At 42.8% G+C, this 11,907-nt stretch overlaps 1 pseudogene; it reads left to right on the plus strand.

Moving 5' to 3' along the window:
• The first annotated feature begins 6,764 nt into the window (after nt 1–6,764).
• LOC117709198 (olfactory receptor 2D2-like) lies at nt 6,765–7,759 on the plus strand (annotated as a pseudogene).
• The last annotated feature ends 4,148 nt before the right edge of the window (nt 7,760–11,907 follow it).

Below are 11,907 nucleotides of genomic sequence, written 5' to 3' on the forward strand. Positions count from 1 at the left end.
AGTGAACTCCAGTCTCCATCTGCACTCCAGAGCTAAAGCTGTCCCTCAGTCCTCTGTGCACAAATGTGGGGAGCCGACAAAAGGCGGCTATCATCCTTGCAGCCATCTTGAGCCATATACCCTGACATGAGACTTGTATTACAATAGCCTACAACAGCTGAGCACACTCTGATAACATAATGTTTTAGATACCCAGGATCTTCCCTTGGGTGTGTGAGACTTAAGGTGTGATTTAGAGATAAGACCCAAGGGCATGACTTAAGGGCGTGACTCAGTGGCATGGCTTAGAAGTGAGACATATAAAAGGTGAGAGGCAGACAGAAGAAGTTATTAAGTATTAGGCACTTGTAGGCACTTGAGACTCAAGACAGGCAACTTGGATTAGACACTAGACACTTGGACTAGGCATTTGGAACTTGGAGAAGACTGGGAAAGAGACTAGGACTTGAGACTCATTACAGCTGGAACTAGGATTAGGACCTAAGACTTGGTACTAGGAACTAGGGACCTGAGACTTGGTACTAGGAACAAGGAACTTGGAGAGAAGAAGAGAGACTGAAGAATAAATGGGATTGAATTACACTTGGTCTCCATTCTTCCTGTCCATCCTCACTCTCTCTCTTGCTGAACCCCGACCAGCAGACCAGAGCAGCTTGGGGCAGTGCAAGCTCTAACAACTTAGCCCCCAAGGCTTTTGGCAGTGCGGGTTCCAACATTGATAGAGCGGTCCCCGACATTTTGGCCCCCAAGCGTGGGGCAGCTCCGGCCGCAACACACAAATTCCTCTAGGAGAGAGCTGGTCCCCCAGGAGTGCTCTCACTCTTAAACTCAGAGGTGCGATCACCATTTTTGGTCCAATAACTGTCCAACAAAGGACCTGCCAGGAGAGCACAGGGCAGAGGAACAGTGGAGCAGCTGGGAACAGGATCCTTGTGATCTCCATCTGCACTCCAGACCTAAGGTTGTCCCAGAGCTCTCCATGAAGAAATCTCACCAGGAGAGAGCTGGTCCCCCAGCAGTGCTCTCACTCCTAAACTCAGAGGTGAGATCACCACTTTTACCTCAATTACTGTTTAAAGCGGGACCCGCCAGCATCTCACAGGGAACAGGAATGGCAGAGCAGCTGGGGACAGGATCCTTCTGGTCTCCATCTGCACTCCGGACCTAAGGCTGTCACACAGTCCTCTGCACACAAATCCTGACAGGAGAAAGCTGGTCTCCCGAGGAGTGCTGACATACCTAAGATCACAGGCTCACAGGCCCACAGAAGGGACAAGCTTCAGTCAGAGACAGCAATATTAACTAAAACCAGATGATAACCAGATGGTGAGAGGCAAGCACAAGAACCTAAGCAACATCTGCTGTCACCTGAGTTTTTGATCTTAGCCATTCTGACTGGTGTGAGGTGGTATCTCAGGGTTGGTTTGATTTGCATTTCCCTGATGACTAAGGCTGTTGAACATTTCTTTAAGTGTTTCTCAGCCATTCGAGATTGCTTGGTTGAGAATTCTCTCTTTAGCTCTGTACTCCAGATGCTGGTGAGGATGTGGAAAAAGAGGAACACTCTTCCATTGTTGGTGGGATTGCAAGCTGGTACAACCACTCTGGAAATCAGTCTGGCTTATACCCAAAAGATACTCCAACATATAACAAGGGCACATGCTCCACTATGTTCATAGTTGCCTTATTTATAATAGCCAGAAGCTGGAAAGAACCCAGATGTCCTTCAGCAGAGGCATGGATACAGAAAATGTGGTACATTTACACAAAGAGTACTACTCAGCTATTAAAAATAATGAATTTATAAAATTCTTAGGCAAATGGATGAAATTAGGAAATATCATCCTGAGTGAGGTAACCCAGTCACAAAAGAACACACACGGTATGCATTCATTGATAAGTGGATATTAGCCTGAAAGTTTGGAATACCCAAGACACAATTCACAGACTACAAGAAGCTCAAGAAGAAGGAAGACCAAAGTGTGGATGCTTCAGTCCTTTTTACAAGGGGGAACAAAACACTCATGGGAGGAAGTATGGAGACAAAGTGTGGAGCAGAAACTGAAGGAAAGGCCATCCAGAGACTGCCCCATCTGAGGATTCATCCCATATACAGATACCAAACCCAGACACTATTGAGGATGTCAAGAAGTGCTTGCTGACAGGAGTCTGATACATCTGTCTCCTGAGAGGCTCTTTTAGAGTCTAGCAAATACAGAGGCAAATGCTTGCAGCTAACCATTGGACTGAGCATGGAGTCCTTATTGGAGGAGTTAGAGAAAGGACTGCAGGAGCTAAAGGGGTTTGCAACTCATAGGAAGACAAAAATATCAATCAACTAGAACCCCAGAGCTCCCAAGAACTAAACCATCAACCAAAGTGTATACATGGAGGGTCACATGGCTCCAGTCGCATATGTAGCAGAGGATGGCCTTGTCAGACATCAATGGAAGGAGAGGCCCTTTGTCCTGGGAAGTCTTAATGTCCTAGTATAGGGGAATGCCAGGGCAGGGAGGGAGGATTTTTGTGGGTGGGTGGTGGGTGGTGGGTGAGCACCCTTATAGAAGCATGGAGAGGGAAGATGGGATGTGTTTCCAGAGGGGAAACTGGGAAAGGGAATAACATTTGAAATATAAGGAAATAACATTTAAAGCCTTATCAATGTAACTAGGAAGGACTATATAATCCATAGTTCTCCTTCTGGACACTTAGGAATCTGAGACTCAAACAAAAGAGAGGGATGGAGACTCAAGGTCATGGACCATAGGCCAGTACTTGCAGCAGGCGCAGCACATCATTACATTTAGTCTAGCAAGCCTGGAAGGGAAGAAGTTACTACTGGAACACTACAGAAGAGGAAACCAAGGCAGAATAACAGCAAGTTAAAGAGAGCATACTCTAGAGTTTGATATATTTGTTTCCCAATTTTGATTTGCACCCAAGAGACATGAGCCCCTGACTACTGAATTTCTGTAGACTACTGACTCTAAGCCTTCTAGATGCTGGCTTTCTAAGTTAGGGCTACCATGTGTAGCATCACCTGCCCTGGAACTCAATCCTGATGTCTTTATTTGCAGTACTGGGTTCATAGATTTGGCCCACCAGGCCTGGTGGAACATTATAAGCTAAATCAGAGGCCACTGAGCTGAGAAAATATAATAGATTGTGGATGACTAAATGATCTTCCCATGCTGCAGAAACCTCACCCCAGATACTCTTTCCTTGGATTCTTCTCCTTTCAGTTCACTCCAGGGCCTCCCTCACTCAGACATGAAGGAAATATCACCTGGAGAGCTGGTCTCTGGCTATCCATCCAGCTCTGTCCTAGGAGCTCTGGTCTGTGCAGAATCTCAGTGAGCTCAATTAGAGGACACTGAAGACTGCATTCTTCAGCTCCCACTTGAGAGCCTGTGTGCCCGAGCAGAGCAGGCAGTGACTTGGAGCCAGGCTCTGAGGCCGTACCGTCCAAACTCCAACTTCTCCCATGTGAGTTTGTAATCTGAAACATACTGTCCTCTATAGGTTTTAAGTTTCCATCTATAACACATGGGCAAAAGCACTTCCTTCAGTAAGTTGTGATGTTTATATGAAGTCAGGGAAACAATGGCTGAAATTCATAAATTATCCAGAATAAATATTAATTACTGTTATTATTGCAAAGGCTAGGAAATCATCCATTCAGTCACACCCTACTGTAGACAGTTCCTTCTCAGTGGTCTGGGAATTTAGTTAATAGGAGAGAAAGAAAGACTCCGCTAGGATTCTTCAGACTCTAACCAGCCAATGAACAGAATACAGATGCATCCTACTTGGGTTAGGGTTGGGAGGAGGTAGAACAGAAGATGAGGCTTCCTGCTGAGCTGTGGCCACAGTGTGGGCAATGGTGCAAGTGCTGGTTCCCCTTTCATGGTGAGAAGCTAGGCAAGTGCCCTAAGGTGGGAGAGAGGCAGAGGTGTACAGGACACAGAGTGTGCTTGCATGGAGATTTGTGTCTGGAGAGAGGGAAGGTGGAGGAGACAGCTGCATCCTGAGGCTTAGTCTTCACAGAGCAGGCAGGTTAGGAATGACCAGTGTGTCTGCCTCAAATGATGGGGCTTCAGAGCTGTTAAAAGGCTTTCATCTGGGGTCAGATAGGACCAGCTTGAAAATTCTTGCATAACCCCTGCAGCAGTGTCATGAAGAATGTGTATATGCAGATGAATGCCCAGCCCTGTGAAAGGAAAGTATACACACACAGTCCAACCCCTAAACAGGAACTCATTTGCAACTGATATTTACTAGGAAAGGGGAGGTTGGTTTCCTCCAGTAGAGTCTCTGTGTATATCAGTCACACGCCAAGGTAAACCGTGTTCTCAGGAGCAGTTGGCCAACAGGAGCGTGACCTCATGGTTTTGCTCTTGTTTTGTTTGTTTGCTTGTTTTTTCTAGTTGTTTTTTAAATTTTTCATTGTTTCTGGTTTTATTTTGTTTGTTTGTTGCTTTTGTTTTTTGTCTTGAAAGACCACATGGAAGAAAAAGAACATGAAGTTGGGTGAGGAGGATTTGGGAGAATTGTGTGGAGGGAAAAGTGTGAACAAAGTACATGTTTGATAATTTTTAAAAGATTTTAAAAGACTCTTTATTTAAAATGACTACACTGTTACTTTTTTCAAACATACCAGAAGAGGGTATCAGATCCTATTAGAGGTGGTGGTGAGCTACGGTGAGGTGACTGGGAATTGAACTCAGAACCTTTGGAAGAATAGCCAGTGCTCTTAACTGATGAGTCATCTCTTTAGCCTCTGAAACAGTTTTAATTAAAAAAAAAAAAAAGACTATATTGAAATAGGAAAATTTTGAAGTAAGGGTCACATGGAGACCAATACAGAACTAACAAAAGAGAGGATGGTTCCCTGACCTGGGTGAGAGAAAGGATGGCTGTGAGGGTGGTGAGCAGGGACCGGTCAGGAGAGGGATGGGGACAGGGGAAGTGAAGACTGGAAGTCTCTTTCATCATAAGCAACTCCCATCAAAAGCAACTCCGGCCTTAAGCATTACTTGCTCATCAGCATATGAGTAGAAACTTACTTCAGACTATTTAGAGTAGTGTTTGGAAATTTTCTTTACATGTCTTTTCTTGAACATATATTTATATAAAACTATGTGTTTACATATATAATTATATAAGTATTTAGTCACACACATATAATTGATATGTGTATTGCTGGGCAATGCATTGAATGTGTTTAACTTTAGGGAGCACAGCCAGGCACACACTGAAGGGACCATCTTAATTTTCTCTCCCATTGGATCTACTCACACTTGTTAATACTAGACATGTGTTACTGCAGCCATGCTGGTAGGTGTGAGGGGATGTGAGACTGAGAAGCAGAGGTGGGCGTGGCTCTGTGGGGTTCTTCTGCAGTGTCCAGATGAGTAATGGTGCTGAGAACCTCTTAACCTCACCAGTACCTAATAGACAGCTGCCTCTGTGACATGCCTTCAGTCGTGTTCTCTGTTCTCCTGGAGCATCTAATGTTATGTTTATGCTTTTCTAAGACTTTGTATACATATTTGAGCACTTCTTTTTTGTTTTCTGGCATACCATGAATTTTCCCTGCACAGAAAGTGATCTTTAGAAATAATTTTATCTTGGCTTAATCTAAAATCATAAGTGTACTAATCAGATTTGATTATAAAAATTTAATTCACCCCTCGAATATACAGTACACTTACAATTGATTTTTTTTCCCATGGGCAGAGGGCCATGGAAGTAAACGTGTCAAAAACAATTTTCCTGCTTAAATACCAGCAGGATCCATCAGCAGTCCCTGGGAAGCCTACAGTTTCTCCAGTGTGTTGCACAAACACAAAAAGCACATCTGTCATTACTCATATGACTGTAAGTTTGTGAGCCTGTGTCTGGCTGACATTGGTTCTGTCTGCTTAATCCCTTTGTTTACTCTCTTTTTTGCAATGTCTAGTGTTTGTGCTTGTGCCTCTGTGGGTATCTTTCTGTGTGTTTGCAAACCTGTGTGCTTGTGTGGGTGCACATGCATGTGTGTATGTTGTGTGTGAGTGCATTTCTGTGTGAGTGCCTGAGTGTGTGTGTGTGTTTGGAGACTGACATGGGATTCTTCCTCAATTGTTCTCACCTTATTCATTGAGGCATATTTTCTCAGTTTTACTCAATGCTCATCATTTCAGTGGGTGTCTTTAACCCTATTGCTGTGGGCATCCTTTGTCTCTGCCTTCCCACAGATGGATCTAGAGTGTGAGAGAGCATGTGACATGTCATGTGTTACGTGGTGTTTTCAGGAGTTATGAAAGATGCATTAGATATTCAGCATGATCCCAAGCCCTGAATGTCATCAGCCTTATTTGATAGGTGAGGAAACTGAGGCACTGGGGAGTTCAGTAACTTGAGAAGAGTGCCCAGGATCTGACCACTGAGCTCAGAATCTACATCTGAGCCTTTATTTATATTAAAAGTGTTAAATATATATATATATATATATATATATATATATATATATATATATATATATATATGTGTGTGTGTGTGTGTGTGTGTGTGTGTGTGTGTGTGTGTGTGTGTTTTGCCTACATGCATGTTCATGCACCATGTATGTGTGTCTGGCCTGTGGAGGTGAGAGGAAGAGTCATATCCCCTGGAACTAGAGTTAGACACAGCTTTGAGCTGGCTGGTCCCCTGGAAGATCATCAATGCTTCACCTTTGAGCATCTCCTCAGCCTGTATCTTTTCTTTCTATCTGTATCACTGGCATGTGTCAGGTGACACATAAAATAATGAATTCTCTTACAGCCTCCACCATGTGGATGATTCCAGGGCAGAACCAAAGTTGGGTTTCTGAGTTCATCCTGATTGGCTTCTCCAGTGACCCTCACAACCAACAGCATCCTCTTCATTGTCTTCCTTCTCATCTACCTGAGCTCAGTCCTGGGCAACGGGCTCATCATCATGCTGGTCTGCCTGGACACACAGCTGCACACTCCCATGTACTTCTTTCTCTGTACCCTCTCCCTGTTGGATATGGGCTATGTCACCACCACCATGCCCCAGATGCTGGTGCATCTTCTTGTTCATTCTCAGACCATCTCCTTCACTGGCTGCTGGCTGCAGATGTATGTGTTCGGTACTCTGGGTATAACTGAGTGCACCTTCTTTGTTGTGATGGCTTATGACCGGTATGTGGCCATTTGCTATCCACTGCACTATACTGTCATCCTCAGCTGGGGCCTGTGCATAAGGTTGGCAGCAGGGTCTTGGATCTGTGGTTTCTTTTCTTCTTTATTGCATACTTTCTTCACCATGACTGCCATATTGTGGACCTAACAGGGTCAACCACTACTTGTGTGAAGGTCCTTCAGTACGTAGGCTGGCTTGCATGGATATTCACATCATTGAGATGGTGGATATGGTATTGAGTGTTTTAATGATTTTCACTCCAATTTCTCTCATTGTGGCCTCCTACATTCACATTGCCATGGCAATTCTCAAGATCAAGTCCACTCAAGGCCACTGCAAGGCTTTCTCTACCTGTGCCTCCCACCTGACTGTGGTTACACTCTTCTATCTTCCTGCTACTTACATCTACATGAGGCCCAACTCCAGCTACTCTCCTGAGGAAGACAAGCAGGTCTCATTCTTTTACAATGTCTTCACAGCCTTCCTCAACCCTGTGGTCTACAGTCTGAGAAATAAGGACATCAAAAGGGCATTTCTCAAAGTGATGGGACGTGGTAGGGTGGACTGGTGAACCAGGATAATGAAGCCTTAGATGAACATTGCATAAAAATTTTCAATGTTTAAGACATAGACAGTGTCTTTATTGTATGTGAGCAGTGTTATTCATTGGATCCAACATATGACTTGAACTGAGAGGGCTATCCTGATGAACTACAGTTCTACAGAAAACATCACAATTATCTTAGGGGTTGTAAGTGCAAAGACTCACTTGTTGCTCCCTCTGCTAGCAATTTATTGCAAGTTTATGTATGTAGTCCATCTTAGATCTATCCTGAAAGAGGGTCCTGCATACAGTAATTCAAAAATGGGAGGAAAGGAATAGTGGATAAAGCCTATAACAACCCAGATTCTTTATAGTGATCAGCCTCTCTTTGCACATACCCCTTTGCCAGTAAAAGCATCATGGTCCAGCCTGACAGAAAGAGGTTGGGAAATATTTTACTTCCACAGAGAATTAATGAAAGTCATGTCGCAATGCTCTCATGTGTACACTTCTAGGAAAGAGAAGTGAGAAATTACCAGAAGTTTTGTAACCTGCTATATTTTCCCAGAAGCCAACTGCATACATGTAAACCAGCAAGGAACATGCTTTTATTGATATTGTAATAGAAACAGTGCAGCCTGAGATGCTGTAGGTTAAGGAGTACAGGACAAGTTGTCATTATTAAAATTATAGCAATGGTGTCTGGAACAGAAGGAGTATAGTACAGAGACCAAATTTTTGGCCTAAATTCTATGTAGTGTATGGTTAAGCATGATGAAGTCTTCATTGTGTGGACAAATGGAAGTTATGGGAGCTGGATTTCATTGCAGAAGTACCAGCTTTTGCTGCAGGTGGCATGCAGCATCTGAGGACATGTCTCCCCTGTGACTGCTGATGCTGGTCCTTTTCTACACTGAGGTGGTGGGTATGCTTTGCCTATCAGCTCCAGAGTAGCTTTTGTCTGGCCAATAAGCAAATTCCTCTGCGATTTAGGGCCTGAACTATTCTTTTCCTAATGATGTCTCCCTTATTTTTTTCTTTAGCCATGTTTTGGGGGAGGGGAACTGAATTCAATCCATTTATAGTTAGGCTTTATTATTTATTTTTGGTTTTATGTTAAGAGAAGTCATACATATCCCATGCTGGCTTGAAATTTTCAATATACCTAAAAGCAATCTTGAATTTCAGATGTTCCTGTCTCCATCTCCCAGTTACTGTGATTATGCACTTATGACACTAGACCTGCTGATATTTCTGTTTCTGGACAATATCCTCTGTATCCTAAAGGTCTCACCTTGGTAAATCCAACTCAAACACTTTTATCTCTTTCTCTTTAAATATACCCAGGATATCATCTCCTGATACAAGGTCCTGAAAATTTTTCCCTATATTTTAAAAGTTTCATTTACATTTTGACTCATTTTGTTGTAATTTTTTGCAGAGTATGTGGTCAAGGTCCAATTTAATCCTTTTGTATCTGGATATCCATTGTCTCATCAATGTCTATTGACAACAGTACTTGTCTCATTGCATGATATTTACATCCTTGACTTTTATTGGTTGACAATACATTTTAGAGCTTATGTTGACATGAGTGACATAATGCTAACCTGTTGTGACCCCATTTTGTGTTTGTTTATTCACTCATCCACCCTCTACCTGTCTTTCTACATCCAACACATCCACCTTACCCACACATCTGAGATTTTCATGTCCTTGACTACAGTCCAGATGTATTGACCAAAGCAATTGTCAAGATATGTCTAAAATGCCTACGATTCTCTTCAGGAACAAGGAATTCAATATTACTCTGACTATTGTCTAACTATGATCTATCTCAGTGGATTAAAAACTGTATTTCCAAAATTATGCACCAACAGGTTCTTCAGAGGCTCAAGCCCACTCTTGGTCTGACCATCATTATAAAGGCCTTACAACTCTTAATTGCTTAACCAACATGATTGTCAAAAACTTTGTTATTTGTGTCATGACAAGGTCTGGAGCGTCAGATTCAGTCTATTAAATTCCATGTAAATCTTTTGCTGATGTCATTGCTTTTTGGTTGCCATGGCTTTGAGATTGCAAATCAAGAGCACTCCAATCTTTTTTTTTTTTTTTCTTCAAGACTCTTTTACCTCTTGTGAGGTGCTTGCAGTTTCCATTGTCCTTTTAAATCCACTTGGTAATTTCAAAAAATTGGGAGCTAGGACAATGATAGAGGTAATAGAATTGTAGGGAAATTTAGAATGTTTTGGCATCTTAACTGTAGGAATTGTAGTACTGAAGGAACAGAAGGCATTACATGACCACATGCTATCATTGACCATGATGAGCTAAGTTTTAGTTATTATAAAAGATCACAAAAAGGTATACAGACATGTGCAGCACAGAATGCCAGTGTGAACACACAGTTAACTCTAATAGCCCATGTAAACACAGGAAGATTGCTTGAGGAAGTTGCCCAAGAGGATAGCTGCTGCTACATCCCATACATAGTCAGAACCTATGGTCTTTTTTTTTTTTAAGCAGTCAAAGAATAACTTTATTTGTCTTCCGACTCAAAGCAACTACAATTCTGAGACAGGTGGAAATGTTTCCCAGCATTATATAATCACAAGGAATGCAAAATAGCAGCCCAGCATGGCAATTCATAACGTGAGGCTGGAGAAAATTATTATTACTGAAATTTTTAAAAATTTATTTTTATTAGATATTATATTTACATTTCAGATTTTATCCCTTAAGCCCCCTTCCCCTACCACCCAGGAACCTCCTATCCCATCCCCCCTCTCTATGAGGATGTGCCCCCACCTACCCCACCACTCCAACCTCCCCATCCTCAAATTCTCCCCCACTCGGTGTTCATCCTTCATGGGACCAAGAATCTCTTCCTCCACCTATGCCCACAAGGCCATCCTCCCCTTTATGTACAGATGGAGTCATGGGTCTCTCCCTATGTGCTCCCAGGCTGGTGGTTTAGACCTTGGGGGGCTTTGATTGGTTGGTATTGTTGCTCTCCTCATGGGGCCACCAACCCTTTCTGTTCCTTCAGTCTTCTCTCTAACTTCTCCATTGGGAAACCCTTGATCAGATCAGTGGTTATATGTGAGCATCGGCCTCTGAATGTGTCAGCCTTTGGCAGACCTCTAAGGCGACAGCTATATCAGGCTCTTGTCAGCATGCACTTCCTGCCACCCACATCAGTGTCTACCTTTGGTGATTGTACTTGGGATGGATACCCAGGTGGAATGGTCTCCAGATGGCTCCTCCTTCAGTTTCTGTCCCACACTTTGTTTCCATATTTGCTCCCTTGAGTATTTTTGTTACCCCTCCTAAGTAGGACCGAGGCATCCACACTTGGTCGTCCTTCTTCATGAGCTTCATGTGGTCTGTGTGTTGAGTCTTGGCTATTCCAAGCTTTTGGGCTAACATCCACTTATCAGTGAGTAAATATGATCTATGTTCTTTTGTGATTGGGTTAACTCACTCAGGATGATATTTTCTAGTTCCATCCATTTACCTAAGAATTTCTTGAATTCATTATTTTTAATAGCTGAGTAATACTCCATTGTGTAAATGTACCACATTTTCTGTATCCATTCCTCTGTTGAAGGACATCTGGGTTCTTTCCAGCTTCTGGCTATTATAAATACGGCTGCTATGAACATAGTGGAGCATATGTCCTTGTTATATGTTGGAGCATCTTCTGGGTATATGCCCAGGGGTGGTATAGCTGGATCCTCAGGTAATGCTATGTCCAATTTTCTGAGGAACCACAAGACTGATTTCCAGAGTGGTTGTACCAGCTTGCATTCCCACCAACAATGGAGGAGTGTTCCTCTTTCTCCACATCCTCGCCAGCATCTACTATCACCTGAGTTTTTGATCTTAGCCATTCTGACTGGTGTGAGGTGGTATCTCAGGGTTGTTTCGATTTGCATTTCCCTGATGACTAAGGATGTTGAGCATTTCTTAAGGTGCGTCACGGCCATTCGAATTTCCTCAGTTGAGAATTCTTTATTTAGCTCTGTATCCCATTTTTTAATAGGGTTATTTGGTTGTCTGGAGTCTAATTTCTTGAGTTCTTTGTATATATTGGATATTAGCCCTCTATCGGATATAGGATTGGTAAAGATCTTTTCCCAATCTGTTGGTTGCTGTTTTGTCTTATTGAC

This window comes from Arvicanthis niloticus, chromosome 5, assembly GCF_011762505.2.
Source record: "Arvicanthis niloticus isolate mArvNil1 chromosome 5, mArvNil1.pat.X, whole genome shotgun sequence".
Classification (NCBI taxonomy): Eukaryota; Metazoa; Chordata; class Mammalia; order Rodentia; family Muridae; genus Arvicanthis; species Arvicanthis niloticus.